General features: G+C 46.5%; 1 protein-coding gene across 4 annotated transcripts in view; it reads right to left on the reverse strand.

Moving 5' to 3' along the window:
- LOC126475254 (histone deacetylase 5) overlaps positions 1-22,499 on the reverse strand; it is a 454,388-nt gene that overhangs the window by 196,015 nt on the left and 235,874 nt on the right. For 3 of the 4 annotated variants that reach the window (XM_050102965.1, XM_050102964.1, XM_050102963.1), the window contains exon 1: positions 7,399-7,545. The exons of the other annotated variant lie outside the window; for it this stretch is intronic. The gene's annotated coding sequence lies outside the window, so the exon portion shown is untranslated. Of the gene's footprint in view, positions 1-7,398; positions 7,546-22,499 lie in introns of those variants that run through there. 4 annotated transcript variants of the gene reach the window in all.

Here is a 22,499-nt window from a genome sequence, read left to right on the forward strand (position 1 = left end):
CGACGTTAATGCGTCTTCCTTTCGTGGTGCCATTTCTGATTTAACGTAGCCGCGGCCTCTGCTGTGGGCACTGAATATCACCACGCCCCATCAACCCACATACAGATTATTAACCCTCGACTTATCCAACCAGTTATAGGGTGGACGACAGTGTAGCTTGGCATTTTGCATGCTAACAAATCAGTACCGGAAGTGAAAGAAGCGACAGTGCTGTAGGGCAGATTCGTACTGCTAGTCTGGCATTTACCCCGCATGAAACTAATCGGTATTCGTGAACTCCTCACGAACCTAAGCAGTAATCGCAATACGGGAGAGAATCGCACGCGGCTGTAGACGCACACAAAGAAAACAGCAGGTCAGCCCTTTCACGATCTCCTTAAAGACAGTTTGCTGATGCACGGAAATACACTAAAGATCAACGACCAGATACGCTCCGTGACTACAGCTATACGTACTTCAGCAAGAGACTGATAATACACTCCTGGAAATTGAAATAAGAACACCGTGAATTCATTGTCCCAGGAAGGGGAAACTTTATTGACACATTCCTGGGGTCAGATACATCACATGATCACACTGACAGAACCACAGGCACATAGACACAGGCAACAGAGCATGCACAATGTCGGCACTAGTACAGTGTATATCCACCTTTCGCAGCAATGCAGGCTGCTATTCTCCCATGGAGACGATCGTATAGATGCTGGATGTAGTCCTGTGGAACGGCTTGCCATGCCATTTCCACCTGGCGCCTCAGTTGGACCAGCGTTCATGCTGGACGTGAAGACCGCGTGAGACGACGCTTCATCCAGTCCCAAACATGCTCTATGGGGGACAGATCCGGAGATCTTGCTGGCCAGGGTAGTTGACTTACACCTTCTACAGCACGTTGGGTGGCACGGCATACATGCGGACGTGCATTGTCCTGTTGGAACAGCAAGTTCCCTTGCCGGTCTAGGAATGGTAGAACGATGGGTTCGATGACGGTTTGGATGTACCGTGCACTATTCAGTGTCCCCTCGACGATCACCAGTGGTGTACGGCCAGTGTAGGAGATCGCTCCCCACACCATGATGCCAGGTATTGGTCCTGTGTGCCTCGGTCGTATGCAGTCCTGATTGTGGCGCTCACCTGCACGGCGCCAAACACGCATACGACCATCATTGGCACCAAGGCAGAAGCGACTCTCATCGCTGAAGACGACACGTCTCCATTCGTCCCTCCATTCACGCCTGTCGCGACACCACTGGAGGTGGGCTGCACGATGTTGGGGCGTGAGCGGAAGACGGCCTAACGGTGTGCGGGACCGTAGCCCAGCTTCATGGAGACGGTTGCGAATGGTCCCTGCCGATACCCCAGGAGCAACAGTGTCCCTAATTTGCTGGGAAGTGGCGGTGCGGTCCCCTACGGCACTGCGTAGGATCCTACGGTCTTGGCGTGCATCCGTGCGTCGCTGCGGTCCGGTCCCAGGTCGACGGGCACGTGCACCTTCCGCCGACCACTGGCGACAACATCGATGTACTGTGGAGACCTCACGCCCCACGTGTTGAGCAATTCGGCGGTACGTCCACCCGGCCTCCCGCATGCCCACTATACGCCCTTGCTCAAAGTCCGTCAACTGCACATACGGTTCACGTCCACGCTGTCGCGGCATGCTACCAGTATTAAAGACTGCGATGGAGCTCCGTATGCCACGGCAAACTGGCTGACACTGACGGCGGCGGTGCACAAATGCTGCGCAGCTAGCGCCATTCGACGGCCAACACCGCGGTTCCTGGTGTGTCCGCTGTGCCGTGCGTGTGATCATTGCTTGTACAGCCCTCTCGCAGTGTCCGGAGCAAGTATGGTGGGTCTGACACACCGGTGTCAATGTGTTCTTTTTTCCATTTCCAGGAGTGTAGTTCTGTACATTTCCATAATATATACAGGACTACCATCACATTGACTTTTCTACTGATAACATGCTTCTGTAAACTTCAGCAATATCTACATCTACATAAATGTTCTAGAGGCCAATTCACAGTGGATGGCGGAGGGTATTTAGCACTCATCCAGTCCTTACCTTTTCTGACCCACTAGTAAATGGAACTACGGGAAATTACTAATACAAACGTCTCGTACGCAAAGTGTTTCGTAATTGGGCTACACTTTCTCAGAATCCTCCCTGTGGTCTACTGAGATTTGGCGGCAGTTGGTACCAGGACGTCTGTCCGCAGCAGGAACATCGCTGCCCTCGAGAATCACGCCCTCTGGTGCGGCAGCGCCACCACCAAAACAGACAGCGTGCACGGGCAAAAGTTGTCACTTGCAAGTTGTCAGTCAGTCCGAGTCTCGCTAGGGAGTATCTGTAGAACGTTGGTCGTGTCTTCGAGTCTTCAGGTCGTCCAATGAGACAGTGGCCGATAAATAGACAGTGGTTAGTCCTCAATAGTGAACATAATTATCATTTATGGGGACTGACCGCCTGCCAGAGATTTCACTGAGAACTGTTGGTTTGGAACTGTTCTTTGAATAATACACCAAGAAAGAAGTTTAGTTTTCTTCCTTCAGTCCAGAGAATATTATTTACTCCGAGTTCATTGAACTGGAGTTGACGCAGGACTGACAGGCTAAATTTCTATTCTACAACTGCCATAACCAGTGTTACCGAAGTTGAGTAACATTCAAGTTCTACGTTACTTTCATTGTGTGTGTGCTGCCACAGAATCCACGCATTTGTCCCACCAGGAAGGACACAATTATTAGTCTTTTTCAGCGACAGGGAGATTTTCATCAAAGTGGGCGCTCTCAGTCCACGACACTCGCAATACACGACAGGCGTGCACTCGACATCCCTACAATTGATCCTATGCGCTAGTTATATTTCGTGCCGTTTCGCAGCGTTACATTCTGTTATTTAATAGACGTGATTCAGTCACGTTTGTCGCTGGATAACGGAATAAATGAAGATGAACACAACAAAAACTGGCATTCGATTAGATCTAACACCGGATGGTAGCGCTAGAGAGTGATGAATGCAAATCATGGCTCAAAACTGCAGTCTCGGTAAAGGAAAACTGAGACGTGTGAAGCGTAATGGCACATGAAAGAGCGCGCTGTTCGAGTGTTAGGGAACCCAAGCGCTCAGGCACGAGGGAAGCTATGTCCTGAACCGGGCCGGGTGGCTAAGACGATGGTCACATGTTGTAGGGCGGTGGTTCAAATCGCCACTCGACCATCCAAATTTATGAATTCCATTGTCTCCCTAAATCCCGTGCAGCAAATGCCGGGATGGCTCCTTTCAAAATGATAAGGCCAATTTCTTTTCACAATCCAGGCTTGTTTTGCGACTCTAATAACACCATCATCGATATGACGTCAAAAGCTCTTTTCCTCCTCGAAAAATCGTGTTGTGTGAATACGGAAAACGAGTGGTCAGAGAGACTATCAGCTGCAAAGTAACGCCTCCGAATTTTGTGTGTAAAATCTCTTAAAAGATTTTTAAATAAAACAAACGTTATTAACATTCTACCTTTTCATTCATCATGCCTACATATCTGCAGTCCTCTGCCGCTACAGGGCTCCGAATAGTGGCGTGTAACAAGGCGGTATATAACGTGACTAAGTTCGTACATGTGAAACAGCGTGCTTAATCGAGTTTCGAAGTCAAAGAGTTCGTCCACACATGGAGCCCTGCCATGCTAGGGACTTTATTGTGAATAGCAGAGTAATCACGTACAATCGCACCAAAAAGTATTGGCACAGTTACATTTTAGTGGTTGTAGGTTAAACGAAACATATATTTCAGAACAGAACCCATACATGTGACACCTTACATTACATAGTTTACAAATATGTCAAAATCACCTGTCCTTAAAGTAACATACAGTGTCATGAAAAAAAACATCGCTCTTCTGCACCCAAAAAAGTATTGGCACACGCATATGAATCGGACAGTGTGTTCGTTTTCTTCATTGATGTTCACCATCTAATAGCTAGTGTGCATCCCTTTAGCATCTATAACAGCACGTAAACGCCTAGGAATGCTTTGTATTAAATTCCGGGTGATATCAGGGGTAATTTTCGACCATTCCTCCAGGAGCACTTTCTCCAAGTCGTTTTTACCGGACGGACGCCTTTTTCTGACTTGTGTGTCAAGATGAGCCCACAGGTTCTCAATGGGGTTCAAATCAGGGCTCTGAGGTGGTGTTAGAACCCTTCTGGGGGCATTGTACAGTAACCACTCCCGGGTTTTCATGGCGGTATGTTTTGGGTCGTTGTCTTGCTGGAACTGAAACACCCCAGTAAGGCCCAATTTCTGTGCACTAGCGTGTAAATTACCTCGCAACACGTCAATGTATCTCATATGATCCATTGTGCCGTGAATTACAGCTAGATTTCCAACGCCGGAAGCCGCCATACAGCCCCAGACCATGATACCGCCCCCACCGTGTTTGACTGTGGGATGCATGTGTTTGATGTCGAGGTGCGTATTCGGCTTGCGCCAAATTTTCTTTCTTGCATCAAATCCGAACACATTGAACTTCGATTCGTCGCTAAATATCACAGTGTTCCAAAACTCCATCGGCTTGCTGATGTAGTCCTTGGCAAACTGCAGGCGTTTCTGCCGGTTAATTTCCGAAATGTATGGCTTCTTCCTGGGAGAACGTCCATGCATGTCAGCCTCATTCAACACATTTCGTATAGTCTGAACACTAACCGTCTTGTCGGACGTTGTCTGAACAATCTCAGCAATAGTTGCTGCACTTGTAGCAGGTTCCTTCCGAGCAAGTGCGATGATATGGCGACGCTCTCGGGTTGTAAGCACTTTTGGACGTCCAGGACGACACTTATTCACTGTTGTTCCAGTCTCTTTATATTTCTGAATGATGGCTCTTACCGTGGTGTAGCTCACAGACACCTCTGCTCCGATTTGTCGATAGCTTCTCCCTTGTGAATGGAGCAATACCACTCTCTCACGCAACGCCACTGAATGTTCCTTCTTCTTCGGCCCCATGCTGACCACTATCGCGCACTACAGCAACATACTGGCGACCGGGCCGTCAACAACACGCAGTGTCTAATGTGTCAGCAGATGGCGTTCCGGTACCTGAAAACCCAGCAATATACCGAGATGCCATGCTCTGTGCCAATACTTTTTGTGTGCAGAGGAGATACGTGTTTGCCCATAACACTGCATTTCTTTGTTAATGGTAGGCACTATGGGCAGAATTGTAATGTCTGGTATGTGAGGTAGCACGTACATGTACTGTGTACCGGAAAGTGCGGCGTTTGTAACCAGCAACGATAAATACGCACGTGTGCCAATACTTTTTGGTGCGATTGTAGATGTAGATGTAGGGAGCACCCTCTCCCTCAGCATGTCAATGCCACAAGACACACGATCGCTGCGCCATCTGTAACAACCCGACGCCTTGGGTTCACTGAGATCAGTCATCCTCCATACAATCCCGACTTGGCTCCATCCTATTTCCATCTGTTCGCAAAAGTTAAAGAACACCGTGGAGCCCTTCACTTTGATACGAAGCGGTGCAAATACAGGTGTTCTTGCGAGTCCGTCAACAAGGTCAGTAACTCGACAGTGGGGAGAAAGGGGGGGGGGGGGGAGGAGGAGTAGACCCGCGTTTAGTGACGTGCCAGCTGGGAAACACGACAGCGTTACGGAGATGCTCGACGCACGCTACAAGAGAAGCGCGCTGCTGTGCATGAGGCTTACTGTTAATATTCTGATAGCGCCCGTTCCAGGAAATAACTACGTTCTCCCGCATACATCTTGCTAAATGACCGAGATGGAGAAAAAATCAGAGAAGTTACAGCCCATATGAAAGACCGACAGTCACGTACCATTCGCGAAAGGAAGAGGTGAGGGAAAATTATAGGTAAGGTGGTTTGAGGAGTACAGATGTAGAAGCAGGCAAAGTAATTAAGACTTACGTGCATCACTTGAATTTACTCTAGGAAACCATGTACGTAATGCCAGTAAGATACTGTGATAAAACAAAATGACGCGAGTCAGTTCGTGATACATGAGAGGTCAGCAGGCGCCTGGCCACATACCACGTTAGATTCCCTGGGCGGACGTTGCACCTTTAACAAGGGCGCCGGTTCACTACTCCGGCCTGGTCAAACACCAGCCGAGGTCAGCCTATAGTGGCTCCGCAGTGGACTCAAAGCCAAATACCAAATGAACAAGCTAAGGAAAGAAGAGAAGGCAACTGGAAAGCGCTCATACTTTACTCTTTAACTCGCTGTTTACATGTACCCGCCGACATCAAAGCCCACAGAGCGCCTCCCCGTTTGTAAACAAGGCAAAGCGAGCCGCGCACCCGTGGAATTTCCTATCTCTCGCCGTGGCCTTATCGACCCGGAGACCGACGCGACCCATTCGTTGTCTTCTTCGTCCTACAGAAATTCTACGAAGATCTCCTCGTTGGGCTTGTTTTTGCAAGTTTCAAAAAAGAAACGCGAGACTTTTCGCGTCTGCTGTTAAAGCTAGGGAAATTTAGCTACGTAATCCTCGTCCACTGTAATAAACGCAACCGACAATGCTTCGGAAGTATACAACACTGACGACCCAGTTAAATTTTCGTATTTGCATGTGATTTTTCTGCTGTCTACTCAGAACTTCATAAAAGGTTTTGCAGATTACGAAACGCCACAATTCTTTAATGCCGTAATTAAATTATTGCATATGCGTGAAACATGTTTCGAGGTCCGACCTCATCTTCAGACAAATATGCCAATACAAAAATGTTTAACTTATATATATGTAGCGTGGTGTATATTTAAGTTAAATGTTTTTATACAACTTATTTGCCTGGAAACGTGGTCATAATTATAAGTCACGATAACAGTCAACACCACTGTACGAAAGGGCTTACTGTAAATTCGTTTCTAACAAAAACTTTCCCAGCAGTTACGCTCATTCGAATAATAAATTATCGCGGTTTGCGTCACACAGAAAAGATTACCCCATTAACTGTGTGACACTCGCTTCCGTGGACAGTTATCGTCTTCAGTTTTCGACGTACTACACGGGTGCACTTCTACAACGCTCTTTACCATAATTCAGTGCCTCCAATATCGTTTATTTGATCGATACGCCACCAAAGGCCACAAATCTATTTTTTGAAGAGTTGTGGAAGCAGTCCTATGTCTCATCTTCTACAACAGCCACATTTCGTATCCAGCGGTCGCGCAAATCTTCTCTCGGATATTTCTCAACGTACTAACGCGCCGATCCCATACACGGAAAAAGACTACCCTTTACTGCCCGCAAGACAGTTGACGACAGATGGCCATTACAGGTGAGTGTCTGGAGCGAGCACATTGAATGCCCGAGGGAATCGACCGTTCGGTGAGCTGAGACGGCACTGGAGAATGTTTTGCTGTACCCACCTAGGCGAAGATCGAAGACGGTGGCTGCCAACCTGGCGGCGACACGGCTACGGGGGCGGCGGTTGCTTGCTGCTCCTCAGCCAGGTCTCCACGCCACGAGACGCACTCACAATTCCGTTCGGTGTCGACCAGACTCGACGCTCTTACGGCGACGCCTCGCTTGCTACTGGCGGCCGGCAGCCAGGCAGGCAGCCGCGAGCGCCGCCGCATACCCACCCAGCGCCCCTCACGCGCCAATGCTGCCAACTTCGCGACGCCCCTCAGCAAAGATAAAAAAAATTGGAAGTTATGCGGTCGAGGCGCTGCCACAGCGAGTACACACATCCGTGCCTCACTGTGGGTGACGCTCCGCTCGCGATTGGGTTTTCTTCGCACTCCGAGCTTCCGCGACCATAATGCGTCTTATAATGTTTAAAACAGATATTTGGAATGTAATTGCGTTACAGCCTAGTGACCGACAACCGAGCAGAACAGCAACCACGAAGTTGCTCCAGGCAAATACGTGCCATGCAAAATGCCGTTCGCGTCACAGCTAAATGGTCTTCGTCGCAATGTAACAAGAATCTACTTCACAAATCGTGTTCGTAGGCTGAATCGGGAACACACGTCCCGACGTACCTGTTAGGTTTACCTACACGGAAGTGGTCCACACTCACGCTACAGTAATCGTGACACGTCTTCGAGTTTCGATAAAAATACAAAACTCGCAAGAAATGGTATGAGGACTGGCTTCTGAAAAAGCAGGCAGTACAGCTACATCAACCAGTTAAAAGAGCACACCGCTGAGACAAAGGATTATAATAATTTCCTACCTATGGATGAGACTTCGTAACTGAAGTTATTTTCACTTGTGAAAGCCGATCAAAAACAGAAAACTGTTAAAATCGTTATCCACTCATAAGAAATTGACAGCAACACTCACATCTGAAACTTCTTGACAGTTTAAAACTGGGTGGCGGATCGGGACTCGAACCCGGAATCTTCGCTTCCCGCAGGCAAGTGCTCTACCGACTGATCTATCCAGCCAAGCCTCAGTCGGTTGACCATTTGCCTGCGAAAGGCAAAGATCCCGGTTCGACGAGCAGTTTTAATCTGCCAGAATGTGTCAAATCAACACACACTTCACTTCACAGTGGAGTGAAACTTCATTCTGAGGACACTCACATCTCCGGAATTGGATCTTCAAACGTGAGTCCATTAGTCTCGGTAACATCTTTACTCCAAAAAAATCGAACAGATAACATTACCACAACGACGGCTCCAGAACGTCGTATGGAGATGTGATTTCACTGCAGGTTAGTATGTGATGACTGCCTTCCTTTCCTAACGACGTGGTCCTTGTCAGAGTCACTCTGACTTGAGTTGTTTCCTCCGCTTATTTCTTGCAAGCATATTCTCGCGCCCCGCGACTGTCTTGTGTCTCGGTTTTTTTAGTTCCACGAACAACTTCCCGCTTCATGAAATTCAATGACTTATTAATTAGTGGTGTTCTTGTAACGATTTTCTATGTTAACAAACTAACACAATCTCTAAGACAAATGACACTACAAATTAGCACAAGACTAACAGAGCTCACTTAGCACATGTGACGCGCTGACACGAAGACGAATCGCAAACACCAGAAGCGAGTCGCGCACACGCTTTCGTGTGGATATCTGCACACGCGCACAGAAGAGGTGAGTTTCTGTTCTCCAGTCGACTGTACAATCTTGTTTAGCTGCAGAGCTTCGTACGCACGCACACTCCAGTTCACCTGACCAGGTTTACCTGACATCTATACCGGAACGAGAAAGCGCGCGCGCGCGCGTGTGTGTGTGTGTGTGTGTGTGTGTGTGTGTGTGTGTGTGTGTCTGTGTGTGTGTGTAGAAACAGGGCTGAGTTCACGCCGCCCCTTGCGCCGACTACCGTTCACCTCTGTACATCAACAACACCGTTTGCAGTGGCCTCGGGCACATTCGCCCTGGAATCACGTTGACTGGAGCAGAATTGTCTTCTTTGATGTGTCCCGATTCGAAATGAGTCCCGATAACCAACAAAGACGAGTTTGGAGACGCCCCAGACAGCGGTGGAATACCAGCCTGACTGTTACTCGGCATATGGCACCACAGCCGGGAGTGATAATCTGGGGTGCTACTTCTTTTTACAGCAGGACCCGTGTGGTGGTCATTCGCGCGCCCCATCCAGCGTAGCGTTACATCGACGATATTCTACGCCGTTTTGTGGCCCTTCATGGCAAGCCATCCTGGGCTTACATTCAGCAAGATAATGCACGCCTGCACACGTCCAGAGTTTCTACGTGCTTGCCAAATCCTACCTTTGCCAGCAATGTCGCCGGATCTCTCCCCAACTGAGAACGTGTGGATCATTAAGGGCAGGGACCTCCAACCACATCGGTATTTTTGCGATCCATCGCGTCTCCTGAGGGATATCGTGCCAAATTCTGCCCGACAACTCTGTCAATCAATTCCAAGCAGAATAACAGCTCGCATAAGGCGCACCAACACGTTACTGCCTTGCTTAATTTCTTAAGCTCTCTTTCTTAAACGAATCGTCCCATTTTCTGGAATTGTAATAACTCGTTTGTCTGTAGATATACGTCACATCTACCTATTTCCGTCCCATTCAGATAATCTCTCTCTTCGTGGTGTGTCTTTTTTCTGTCCTAGACTGTACTTAAGGATCCATTTTTTTAAAATTCCAGTTCGCAGTTACTTTCGGCATCGTCTCCTGCTGTTAGGCGCTTCATCCTACAACACATCTTACAACTGCAATAATCGCTTAATGGAAGAAAAGAGGGGGTCATCAGTGTATTCGCGACGAACTATTTCACTCATTTTAGTGCTAACTACTCTGAGGCAAACCTATTCTGTCTTTTCCTAAACAGTTAGAGTCCTGTGGCGCTGTTCAGATGGCGTAGGTAGAGGAAATCTGCCGTCAAAGTTCAAATGGCTTAGCTATAAAATATCTGCCGTTACGTTTTTACTGCTCAAAAAGATCAGTGAAATGCTTTATGGCATCAATGCGTTCCACTGTGATACTTCATATGGCGAAGGCAAAGCGTATAGGGCAACAAAGATTTTCAGTTTACGTTCTCAACTATCCTGTTCCATTAGAGAGTAGGCAAAGGGTTTTGATTTCACTGTAGGGATTGCATGTGTTTATATACAACCTTTCATAATGAAGAGGACACGTCTCAGGGTAGTTTTATCTCTCGAAAATGTTAATTTCTACATCTACATCTACATCTACATTGATACTCCGCAAGCCACCCAACGGTGTGTGGCGGAGGGCACTTTACGTGCCACTGTAATAAACCGAGCACAATAAGATAAATCTGAAATGTTAAACTGTATACCTTGCACCGTTACAAAATCTCTGTCACATAACAAGATTTTAGTAGTTCCTATACTGAACGCGCACCGGACGTTTCTGATAAACGTTTCAAAAGTATGCAACCACAGACCATTCTTTCACCATTTTACCACACCAGTGTTCTTTTACTGATCACACATGTGTCGAACTGGAGATGAAAATTTGTAGGATTCGTCTGAAAAAATATCAGGCGCAGAAGTATGAATTATTTGTCGATCTTGCAGCAAAAGGGGAAGAAATGACACCAGTCACCGACCAGGTTACGACAACGTACGTGTGCTGAACTAATATGGTAGGTTCAGCAGCTGCCAACTCCACAAAAACTCGAGACGTCGACAAAGGCTGCTGGTATCAGATCTCTACACACATCGCAAAATGAAATCTCAGGTTCGGTCGATGGCGTTCAGGTGCACGGTACTTATCGACAGGACATCTGTTTCAAACTCCTCGAAGCTCTTGATACGATGCTATAGCTGCTGTTGTCCGTTGGCATATTCTACGATGGTCGAGGTGTGCTAGAGGTCAGCAATAATAGTGGGGCAGTCCGCAGCTTTCACACTGTGTTTTGCAGGGATCACAGCTCCGACGCAGACGCCGATGGAGATTTTCGCAGCAATATTCTCTCTCCACCAGTTACCGCGATACATACGTGGAGCAGGTGTTCTCGCGAACACGAAGCATCCCGGACACGCCCACTGATACGATGTAAGGGAGTCGCAATTGATAACGCAGGAATTGCTTTGCGTTGTTCCGAGGCCCGATTACGACGGCCCCATCAAGGCGTAAACAATGCGGTCCGGGCAGACGGTGTCGTCGAACGCGAGCTTGTAGTCCGTTGCCGCGGACGACAGAATACACGACGCGTCGCACTGCTGCCGCTTGCCCTGCACGGATTTTCTTGAGGCGCGGTCGTCAACCGTTTCATACACTACCAGTTCCTTTACCATTCGTCAACTTTCGATATGTCCTAATAACGCTAACTGGTGAGCGTGAAATGTCCAAGTGACATGTACGTGAATTTATGGAGTGAAAAGTCTGTGCAGGTTGGGATAGTCTACAAAGTACAGGAGTTATAAATCGCGCCAAATTTTCTCAGTCTTCCAAAAGGAACTTCGGCTAGAAAAGTCCCATTTTGAAAAAAAAAAGTCAAACTCCTTCCAGTCCACAACTAGGATTTACGCTCTGACTGAACAGCTTCGTCCCAGTAATCCAGTGAAAATTCAACTGTCCTGTAATGCCTTCAAACAATGCTTATACAGCCGCCGCCAATCACTGGACGTAATTTACTTGTACAGCGAAAGAAACGTGTTTAAGGGCAACGGTGGTCAGACACGTATTATACTCTCGGTGCGACCACTCTACCGAGGTCTGTTCGGAAGACATTAATCGTGCGGGAACTTATAACCCCGCAGGCTCCAACCGCCGCACCACAGTCCGCCCCGTTGCTCGGAATGTTGCCGGTGGCGTATAGGCTTCAGCCGAGAATAAATAATCGGGACGAGTTAGAAATAAGCCTGAGGAAATGAATGCGTCATTTAACACTTCACAGTGGTGATACCAGTGTCGCCTGCTTGCAGAGCAGTGCACAAAGGAAAACTTAAACTTTAGAAGTAACAGTAGCGCATCACTGTTTGCCGACGTGACTTCTGCAACTGGCTAGTCCCTCTGCCAATCGGCTTGGCACTCAGCAGTGCTTGAACGTTGCTCCACGTCCTAAGTGCATCTGGGCCAGTATACAAATGGGTCCAGGATTCTTACACTGCAACACCGCACACCAGACAGCATTTTCTGCTAAGAAAACACTACGAACTGGTATTGGAGCGGCTATTACGAATCTTCTTCATTCTCTGCGTAGAGACCGTGGCGATAAAATTAGGTGGCCGATTAGATGCCCGCCAGATGTGGCCGAGCAGTTCTAGGCGCTTCTGTCTGGAACCGCGCGACCGCTACGACCGCAGCTTCAAATCCTTCCTCGGGCTTGGATGTGTGTGATAACCTTAGGTTAGTTAGGTTTAAGTAGTTCTAAGTGACTGATGACCTCAGATGTTAAGTCCCATAGTCCTCAGAGCCATTCGAACCATTTTTGAAAATTAGGTAAGTAACAGCTCGCGAAGACGCCTGCGGACAGTCACCGCTCTCACGCCCATCCGTGAAGAGAAGAGCAACAAACCGTAACACAATAATAGTGCCTTCAAACACTTTATTAAGTCAAGCGGGATATATAACCTGTAGATGCAGAAGCGCAGAATTTTCAGATTATCTACGTGATGAAGTGAAATGTCGTATAGCAAGGGCCTCCCGGCGGGTAGACCTGATGGCCTGGTGTCCATGTCGGCGACTTGCGCGTCAGTGAGGATGAAATGATTGATGGTGAAGACGACGCAAACATCGAGTCCCTGGGCGGAGATAATCTCCAACCCAGCCGGGAATCGAAGCGCCCCCCCCCCCCCCCCCACAAGTCAGCGCGCTGTCCAGTCGGCTATTGAGGTGGACACCTGTGTGATAAGCCTCGTAGATATTCGCGAGATGTGAGTTAGCAAAAATTTGTCTTCGCAGTCATAACCAGAAGAGCTCATTGTCCTGTCTTATTTTTTCTCCCCCCTAAGCGCCGATGATATCTTATATCTGCGTCGTAGCGAGTCTCCGTGACACACACACACACACACACACACACACACACACACACACACACACACACCTGGCGCACTGTACCGGGAGGCTGCGGTCAACTTGCCAGCCCGTCGCGCTGCCCCGTTTCAGCAGTTTGTACTAAAGAAGCCAGCTCAGCTGGCCCCAGGCATTGTCAAGGTAGAGCACTAGCTTCAGACAGAACGTCTCGGAACCTCAACAATAAATACAAGCAAAACTCCTCGAAAAAAATATTTTTCATGAATAAGATAAACCTTAATTTTCGTACTGCTGCCACTTCATTTATTAACGACGACGGCGACAGATTCTGTAATTCCTGTTACGGCAGCGGTCTCCAATGCCTAGTGTTGTCGTAAGTAGCTTTAAACTGATAATTTCTAATTCTCAAACAGCAGCGAGAAACGGCAAACAATAACAGGTTGGAAAATTTGGAAATCTGTGGTAAGTTTCTATGGGACCAAACTGCTGAGGTCATCGGTCCCTCGGCGCGCACACACACACACACACACACACACACACACACACACACACACACCGAAGCCTGAGGGAGGACTCGAACCTCCGACGGAGAGAGGCGCGCATACCGTGGTAAGGCACCCAAGACTGTGCGGCTACCCCCGCGCGACGGGGTTGGAAAACATCGTTCCTTGTAAGGAAAAACGCTATAATTGTCGAGAAATTCTCGTTCACGAAATTTAAAACAAACTAATTAAAACAGACCATTTATTACGACACAAACCACTCTTCTCCAGCAGCAAGGTTTATTTAAGGGACCAGATGAAAAGTTTTTCGCCTCTACTGTTTCTTATTGCTGTGCTTTCGTAAGCTCTCACTTATTACAGAACCGGAATCACAGTAAATTATACATCATGTATGTGGTAATATTGTTTTATTTTTGTCAACCAATTCTTACTGAGTCAAAGAATTGTGCAAAACATAAATGACTTTGGCATAAAGGGAATACCATGAGCAGTATTCTCCGCACAAATGTATCACCGAAGCATGAAGCTTAACTTACTCGATAGACAGACATCTTCCGCTGTAGTCTAATAGACACACAAGACACGCAGATAACTGTATTTGACGTACATACATGATATTCGAGCTATACACGAATAAATGCTTATAACGAAAGAACTCAACATTTTATGTTGCCGGGTAAATACGCAATCGACAGAGTCAGTCTCCAAGATGTGATTTTCACGAACAGTGCTGACATATGGCGCATGTGGACAAATGTTTACTGTGCAGCAGACAGGCGTACTCCTGGCAGTCAGTCAACATGGTAGACGCCGCAACGAGAGGTGCAGCGTATGCTACAGGTAGCACAGTCAAAACCCGTAACACGTGTTGACCAGCGTGCAAGAGGAGAATGGAACTTGGTTCAAATGGCTCTGAGCACTATGGGACTTAACTTCTGAGGTCATCAGTCCCCTAGAACTTAGAACTACTTAAACCTAACTAACCTAAGGACATCAGTCACATCCATGCCCAAGGCAGGATTCGAACCTGCGACCGTAGCGGTCGCGCGGTTCCAGACTGTAGCGCCTAGAACCGCTCGGCCACCCCGGCCAGCATGGAACTTGGATCCACAACTCTTCGAGAAATTGGAAGATTCATTTCGAATGCTAAAACGGATGTGAATAAATAGACCGTGGAAGGTGTGCGCCAAGAATTAGCTAGAATCCATTAGACGAGCTAGTAGAGAGCTTCTGCACGACACTGTGTACCAACGTCTCCGGTCAGGTGTGTACAAACTTCACTAAGCCTGAGTACCTGTATCACCGCAGACGATGTGACATTGCTGTATAGACGAAAAGAGTGACTACATCAATGCAGTGTTGGTCAGTTTTGAATCTGCCTTCCACGTGTAAGGCAAAGTTAAACCCCAAAACAAAGATCTAAGTCGAAACAACGCCCCTGGGTAGACGACATTCCCTCAAAACAATTTGAGATCTTTGAGATAGCCAGCTCTTACAAAATTATACCACCTGGCGTGCAAAATGTGAGATAGGTGCGATACCCTGAGACTTAAGTGAAATATTAATAGCCGGCCGGAATAGCCGAGCGGTTCTAGGCGCTACAGTCTGGAACCGCGCGACTGCTACGGTCGCAGGTTCGAATCCTGCCTCGGGCATGGATGTGTGTGATGTCCTTAGGTTAGTTAGGTTTAAGTAGTTCTAAGTTCTAGGGCACTGATGACCTCAGAAGTTAAGTCCCATAGTGCTCAGATCCAAATATTAATAATTTCTATTCCAAAGAGAGTAGGTACTGACAGGCGTGAATATTACCGAAATAACAAAGTACTGTCACAAATTATTTACGAAAGAATGGAAAAACGTTGAAGTGGCCATCAGGGAAGATCAGTTTTGAGTTCCAAAGAATTGTAGGAACACGTGAGCCAACACTGACCGCCCGAATTATCTTAGAATATAGGTTGAAGAAAGGGTAATCTAAGTTTATAGCGTTGGCAGACATAGAGAAAGCTTTTGAAAATTTTACCTGTACTGCACCTTCCAAACTATAAAGGTAGCAGGGATAAAATACATGAAACCAGACTGCGAGAGTCGGACATGAAGGGTAGCAGTAGTCGAGAAGGGAGCAGGGAAGCACTGCGACGCACCCTCCACGTTCAATGAGCAAGCAGTAAAGGAAACCAAGGAGAATTTAAAGATCAGGGAGAAGGCAATGTAGTTCTTTCATAAACAGCAAAGGAGACAGAAGAGTAGTTGAACGGAATGGATAGTCTTGAAAACAGGTCGTGAGATGGGCATCAACAAAAGTAAAACAAGGACAATGGAATTAAATCATGCGATGCTGAAGGAATTAGATGAGACATTAAAAATAGTACACGAGTTTTCTTATCTGGATAACAAATAACTGATGACGACCGAAGTAGAAAACGCAGAATGGCTACGGCAAAAAGCATTTACGAAAAAGATGAATTTGTTAACATCGAATATAAATTAACGTGTTAGGAAGCGTTTCTGAAGGGAATTCATCTGGAGTGCAGCCTTGTATAGAAGAGAAACTGGATGCTATAGAAGAATACTGATCGTACAAATGATGAGTAGATACTGGATCGAGGAGAAAAGATACTTATGGTTCAACTTGAGTAAAGCAAGGTACCGTGGAAGGGTCAATTTGGTATTGGAAGGAAGTGTGTGTGTGTGTGGGGGGGGGGGGGGGGTTCAAATTGCAGAAGGAGACCAAGGGTCGTAGGTCGTAGCAGTTATTCGGAGATGAGGAGCGAGGCTTGCACAGGAGACAGTATCTTCCAAACGAAGACCACAACAAGTAAAACAACAACGATAAAAGAAGTAACGTGTAGTTCCTGCGGAAATGTTTACACTCTTCAATTTAAAGAAACAGTTTAGCACACTTTTTTAAAGACTGCCAGACGGTGGTAGTAAATTTTTTTACTTTTATTTTCGGATTTGGTACAGAGTATAGCAGCTCGTTTCAAGGTTCGGTTGTTCATCACACTGGCGTAAGAATGGTATTATCTTCTTCTTTTATAGCACTAAACGAACGGTTCTAGGCGCTTCAGTCTGGAACCACGCAAACGCTACGGTCTCAAGTTCGAATCCTGTCTCGGGCATGGATGTGTGTGATTCATGTTAGTTAGGTTTAAGTAATTCTATGTTCTAGGGAACTGATGACCTCAGCTGTTTAAGTCCCATAGTGCTCAGAGCCATTTGAACCATTTGAACTAGACGAATTTTGTGTCACGTTATTTAAAGTGTTTTTATCTTTACTTTCAGATCTGAGGATGTCCAACCATGTAAACGGACAAATGTGACTTTTTCCGAAGATGAGGTCCTTTGCAGTGGCAGTAATTGCCGCCGTGGTACGTGAGCAGCTGTTCCCCTGGCCTGGCCTTGACGCGCCGCCCCGGTCGGCCTTCACCCCGGGCGTCAATGCCACGCGGACCACCGCAGTTCGCACAACGAGACCGCGAGTGCATTCGCGACGCACTGGTGTTTGCCACTGAAGCGCCTCGCCGGTTCACAAAGCATTGCGCCGTTACACATACTCGGATAAATCGTGTTGACCCGCGCCAGTAGTGAGACAGTGGCTAGGCCAGAGCACGAGTGACGTGCCGCGGCCCGCGGCCTCCGGTCGGCTAGGTTGGCTGCCGTGCGCTGCGCTGCGGATAGGCTTCTGGGAAGCGGCCCGGCTTGGCACGCCAGCCAGCCACCTGCCAGCGCCGCCTCGCATCGCCACTGCCGCTCTTTCGTTAGCACCGCATAGCCTACCGAGTCGAAATTACGTATAATCCACGTACCCGAGAATGATGTCCAAATCGTACCACTATAGACATATCGACTTTTTACTTCCAGTAAGTAGCTCTGGCCTCTGAGTACAATGGTCGCGAACTGCTAAGAAAGCACCTTCGAGCTTGCAACATCCACGACAAATACCTATTAAGCTTCCGGATATACCAACTGCGTTACAACTACATCACTACTTAACTCTCTCAACAAATGTTTAAGTTCGCCGGATAGCGTAATACTTTGTTCCATTAAGGTTGTGGAACACTCCGTCTGCGGTATAGGTTTTCAGTAATGTCCGCAAACAGTCACCTTTCGTGCTGGTACACTTCTTATTTTCCCTTTGTCTATATCCTCTGTAAAGCACGTGTAAGTTGTTAGCTGCGGCAAAGCCTGTGTAATATCGCGTAATTAAGGAAATTGCCGAACACAGAGAGCGTTTTCTAAAATGTTTTGTGCCTCAAGCGTAAACCTCAGAAATCAAATAACCCCACACAAAGACCTCCAGAATACTATGAACTATTACTGAAAACAGTACCATCTTACGATGAGTCGCCATGCCATTTGTAATCGGTAGTCGGAAAATAAAAATTATACCATTACGAAAATCTAGTAGTTGTAGTATTTTCCGAAAACCTTTAGATACCTCAAAACACCAAAATATCGACGATTCGCGTATGTGTTGGAGAAGTCGTCATGGAAACACATACTATCAGGAGTCCTCTACGAGTCAGTCCTTGGTTCGTTACTTTTATCCCTGTATACCAATTACATTTGATATGTATGACACTTTCTTAAAACTATTACCTATTTGCTGATGGCATCCAACCGTTTCTAAGCGCCAAACCTAACAACACTACTTTTGCCATAATTATCAGATTTGATTCGGCACAACCTGGTTCTTAAAAACTACAAAGATGCTCATCATATCGCACCGAAAGCTGAAAGGCGAATGCTTTCGTGAAAAAGTTACTCACCTTTGATGATACCTAGTTCGCTTGAAAACTTCCGAAGTAACTCTGGAACACCGTATACACCGGAATGACCAAAATCACAGCACAAAGGGAATATTATTCTTATCCACATGTAACCCACACACTTACAAGAATATTTCTGCATCAAAAAAGAAAAACTCTTTATTCTTGGCGACTCTTTACAACTGCGATTTAGTCCAAAAAATAAGAAAATTTACACAATTCTAATTAGCCACGAATGCTTGCGAATATGTTTGACAATCCGCTGTTTTATCAGGTCAATCGTTCCCAAGCACAGTTAGGGTGTATGCGATCGGATGTGCGATGTAACTTTTGAAACGCTTGGTTTTCTTCATTGGGTTCTTCGTCACGTATGTCCACAATACTCCTCGCAGTTCAAATAATTATTCCCTAACTGCAATTCCAGATCTGATAAGACGTGTCCTCCATCTTGGCTATAGCTATGCACACCACAAAACTTTTCCCCCTCAACTTCAGACATTCACCTCTGTGCCAAACATTCCAGTAACTGTGTCTGAGCCAGAACCACTCCGCACACAAAAAGTGGTTGAAATTTTAGCACTTGTTATCGGTGTAGCTTCCCTCAGCATAAATCAGATGTCTTCCTTCTCTGCAGCAGCGAACTAATAAAGTTTTCAGACTGTCAATAATCAACGGGCTTTCGTTATCCCTAACACCACTCCCTCATACCAGTGGACCTCTTGCTTCAGCACTGCTACCGTTCATTATTCCCATCGACAGGAACTTTATGTTTTCAGATGATTAGTTAACATAATATTAATATCGGAGGATTATTACTATTATTTCTACTATTATCTAAAATTCATGTAAACTGAACAGTATTTTTTAACGCTCTAAGGGTGTCTGGACGGACGTAAGAAATGGCTTGAAGGCCCTAATCTTGACACATAAAAGAAATGTATGAATATTTCCAAGAACCTGCGAACGGTGGCACTGAATAACAGAGTGAGGTGAGCATCAAATAAGGGAAATTCGAGCATATGTGCTCGTATAAAGGTAACGGACAAACATAGGCTACCTTCTTTTTCACGAATTGTAAGATTATTGGTGTCAGCATTTCTCTTTTACTCTTTACAAAGTTCTTCCCAAATGGAGGAAATCGATTCTCGATGTAGTCACGCAAGTGACCTTTACAATGTCCTAAATTTTGACGTCATAACTGTACAAATGGAAGATTATTCTAACCTGAGAATGCCGATAGAAACCTAAATATTCATCTCCGACCATTAGTTTCTCATTTAAAAGTAAACTACTTACAACAACATAAGCTTGTAACAATTACACGCCGGCCGCGGTGGCCGAGCGGTTCTAGGCGCTTCAGTGCGGAACCGCGCGACTGTTACCGTCGCAGGTACGAATCCGCCCTCGGGCATGGATGTGTGTGTGATGTCCTTAGGTTAGTTAGGTTTAAGTAGTTCTAAGTTCTAGGGGACTGATGACCTGATATGTTAAGTCCCATAGTGCTCAGAGCCATTTGAACCAACAATTGCACAAGTGACGGTCGCCGGTATCAATGCATTGCAACTTAATCCACTGACGTAACTGAACTCTGGTATCAAAATAATTTGCCACCACTGTTTGCACACTTTATTGATAAGGCTGTCTTTGCCGCTCCAACAGTGTCCCGTAAACTCAGTGACTAGTGCTAGCTGATGATTCTCCTCCGACACGATACAGCCCCATGTTCTCATTGTAATTTTGTCAAGAGTCTTCCCACCTGTCTCTGGCTCGAACGACCCACTATCTCGTAAGCTTATGTCCACTGCCGAGACAAAAACGTCGGTGGGTCAGACGACAAACATGTGCCCCATGTGAACAACCTAAATCCATTTCCGACCGTTCGTGCCTTACAAAAAAAACAGCCAGTTTAGGATTCTCGACAGCCTGTAAAATTGTTATCCTTCACGTTTCGGACACTTTCGGTAGGTGGAAACACCCATCGCGAGCAATAACTGCAATGAATCACGTCCGGCAGCTACGAACTGTTCTCGTTCCGGAACGATTTGAGCCGCAACGAGTGGACAAACAAAGTTGTGAGGAAATTAATGTAAAAAATTTATTGGACTTACACCAAAATAGGAATGAGGTAACGGGAAGCCATTTCTACAATACTTTTTCCGGTTTCGTGCGCCACGGAGGTCGAATGCCCGCCAGGACAGACGGACTCGCTCGCCACGTGATTACGGCGGCTGATAGCGTTTCACGCCCATCACACAGCCAGTCGGTTCACACTTCGCGCTTCATACTCTCGAATCTCCCCAGGCTGCACTACGGCTGTTTGATAACTATCTCCTCGTCACGCCGTTACTCTCCCTGAACGCATCCCGGATTTGCTCTCGGTCTCGTCGTCATCGTCGTCGTTGGGGCACCGGCTTTGCGTAGCACCTCGTTGTCTAGGTTGTTTGCCCTTGTCCCGGTCTGCTGCCTTGTCCTCAATCTGTCTGTCTGTCTGTCGCATTTCGGTCGCCTACGGTAAGTTTGTCTTACTCCTCCGCAGGCGGCTCTCCTGCTCGACGGCTTCCTCTCTCCTGCTAGACGGCTTCCTCCGCTTCTCCACTTCTTCCGTAAGTCCGACGTGAGCACCGATATCCGGCACTTTTCAATCTCACTCTGGACGCAACTGTATCCCAACCTCAAATATCTCCTTATACAGACACAGAGACTACGCAACTATGTCTGTCTACGAATGACGTGCCAATTACTAGTGAAACATTGTGGCCACGCTAGAACTGAAATGTATATCAAGTACATTATGTTAGCCAGGAAGGGAAATAACCTGAATAAATTAGCGGCAGCATGCTTCCATTTTGAACGCGTGCAGAACTTGAGTATGTATCATGTAATATTAACAAACATCTTAATTCCATATCGACCTAGGTAAAAACACACATTTTAATCAGTAACGGATGCTTCCTCTGGTTTCGTAAGTTACTGGGCTCCGAAATTACAAAAATACAGATAAATCCGCAAATATAAGAGACCACGATCGGGCCAGTCGTAACCTACGGCTGTGAAACCTGAATATAACGAGTACTAATGAGCGATAGTTCAGATTATTTATCTTAATATCGTATACTGTTGTTTATGTAGCTGTCTGTCATCTCCAAATTTTAATACTTCCACACTACCACGAATTACGAAACTATACTCGCAAGCACACATTGTATCACTGTTCATGACATGTTCAACAGTTCAATGTTTCGTAAACAATAATAAAATGTTGTTTGCGAATCAATTTCACAGTTACGACCTATACTGTTGTTGACAGCTACGTAAACAGTACGTGCTGTTAAGAAAAACAAAGGGAACCTACAGATGATGAAACTTCACTGAAATATATTTGGGTGAAAAACGATCATTGTGTTTGCGTACGGCACGACCCGTTACAATACTATACATGTAGCACTTCTGAGTAACAATAGCATATAGAAATCTATAACAAATGCTAACGTTCTACAAGGGGCTGACATTCTAAGATTCGTGAAAGACGAATGAGAAAAAAATGTTATGCCTCGAGCCCAACTCGGACAAGACAGATAGAAATACAGTGAAAACGTGGATAGAGGATATAAAAACTCTTACACCACGCTACGACATACACTAAGTTGTAATGCCATAAGAACAAGAAGACAGTGGGCGATCGCACGTGCTTGTTTAACGAGCGCTGGAGAGTAAAATACATGTTCTGCAAATTCCCGTGCGAGACATTATAATATAGTGTGTGGGCCTCCAGACACTGAGATGCGAACGGAGGTGCGGCGACACTTTGTACCCTCTGTCACACATTGCA

This window comes from Schistocerca serialis, chromosome 4 (assembly GCF_023864345.2).
Source record: "Schistocerca serialis cubense isolate TAMUIC-IGC-003099 chromosome 4, iqSchSeri2.2, whole genome shotgun sequence".
Taxonomy (NCBI): Eukaryota; Metazoa; Arthropoda; class Insecta; order Orthoptera; family Acrididae; genus Schistocerca; species Schistocerca serialis.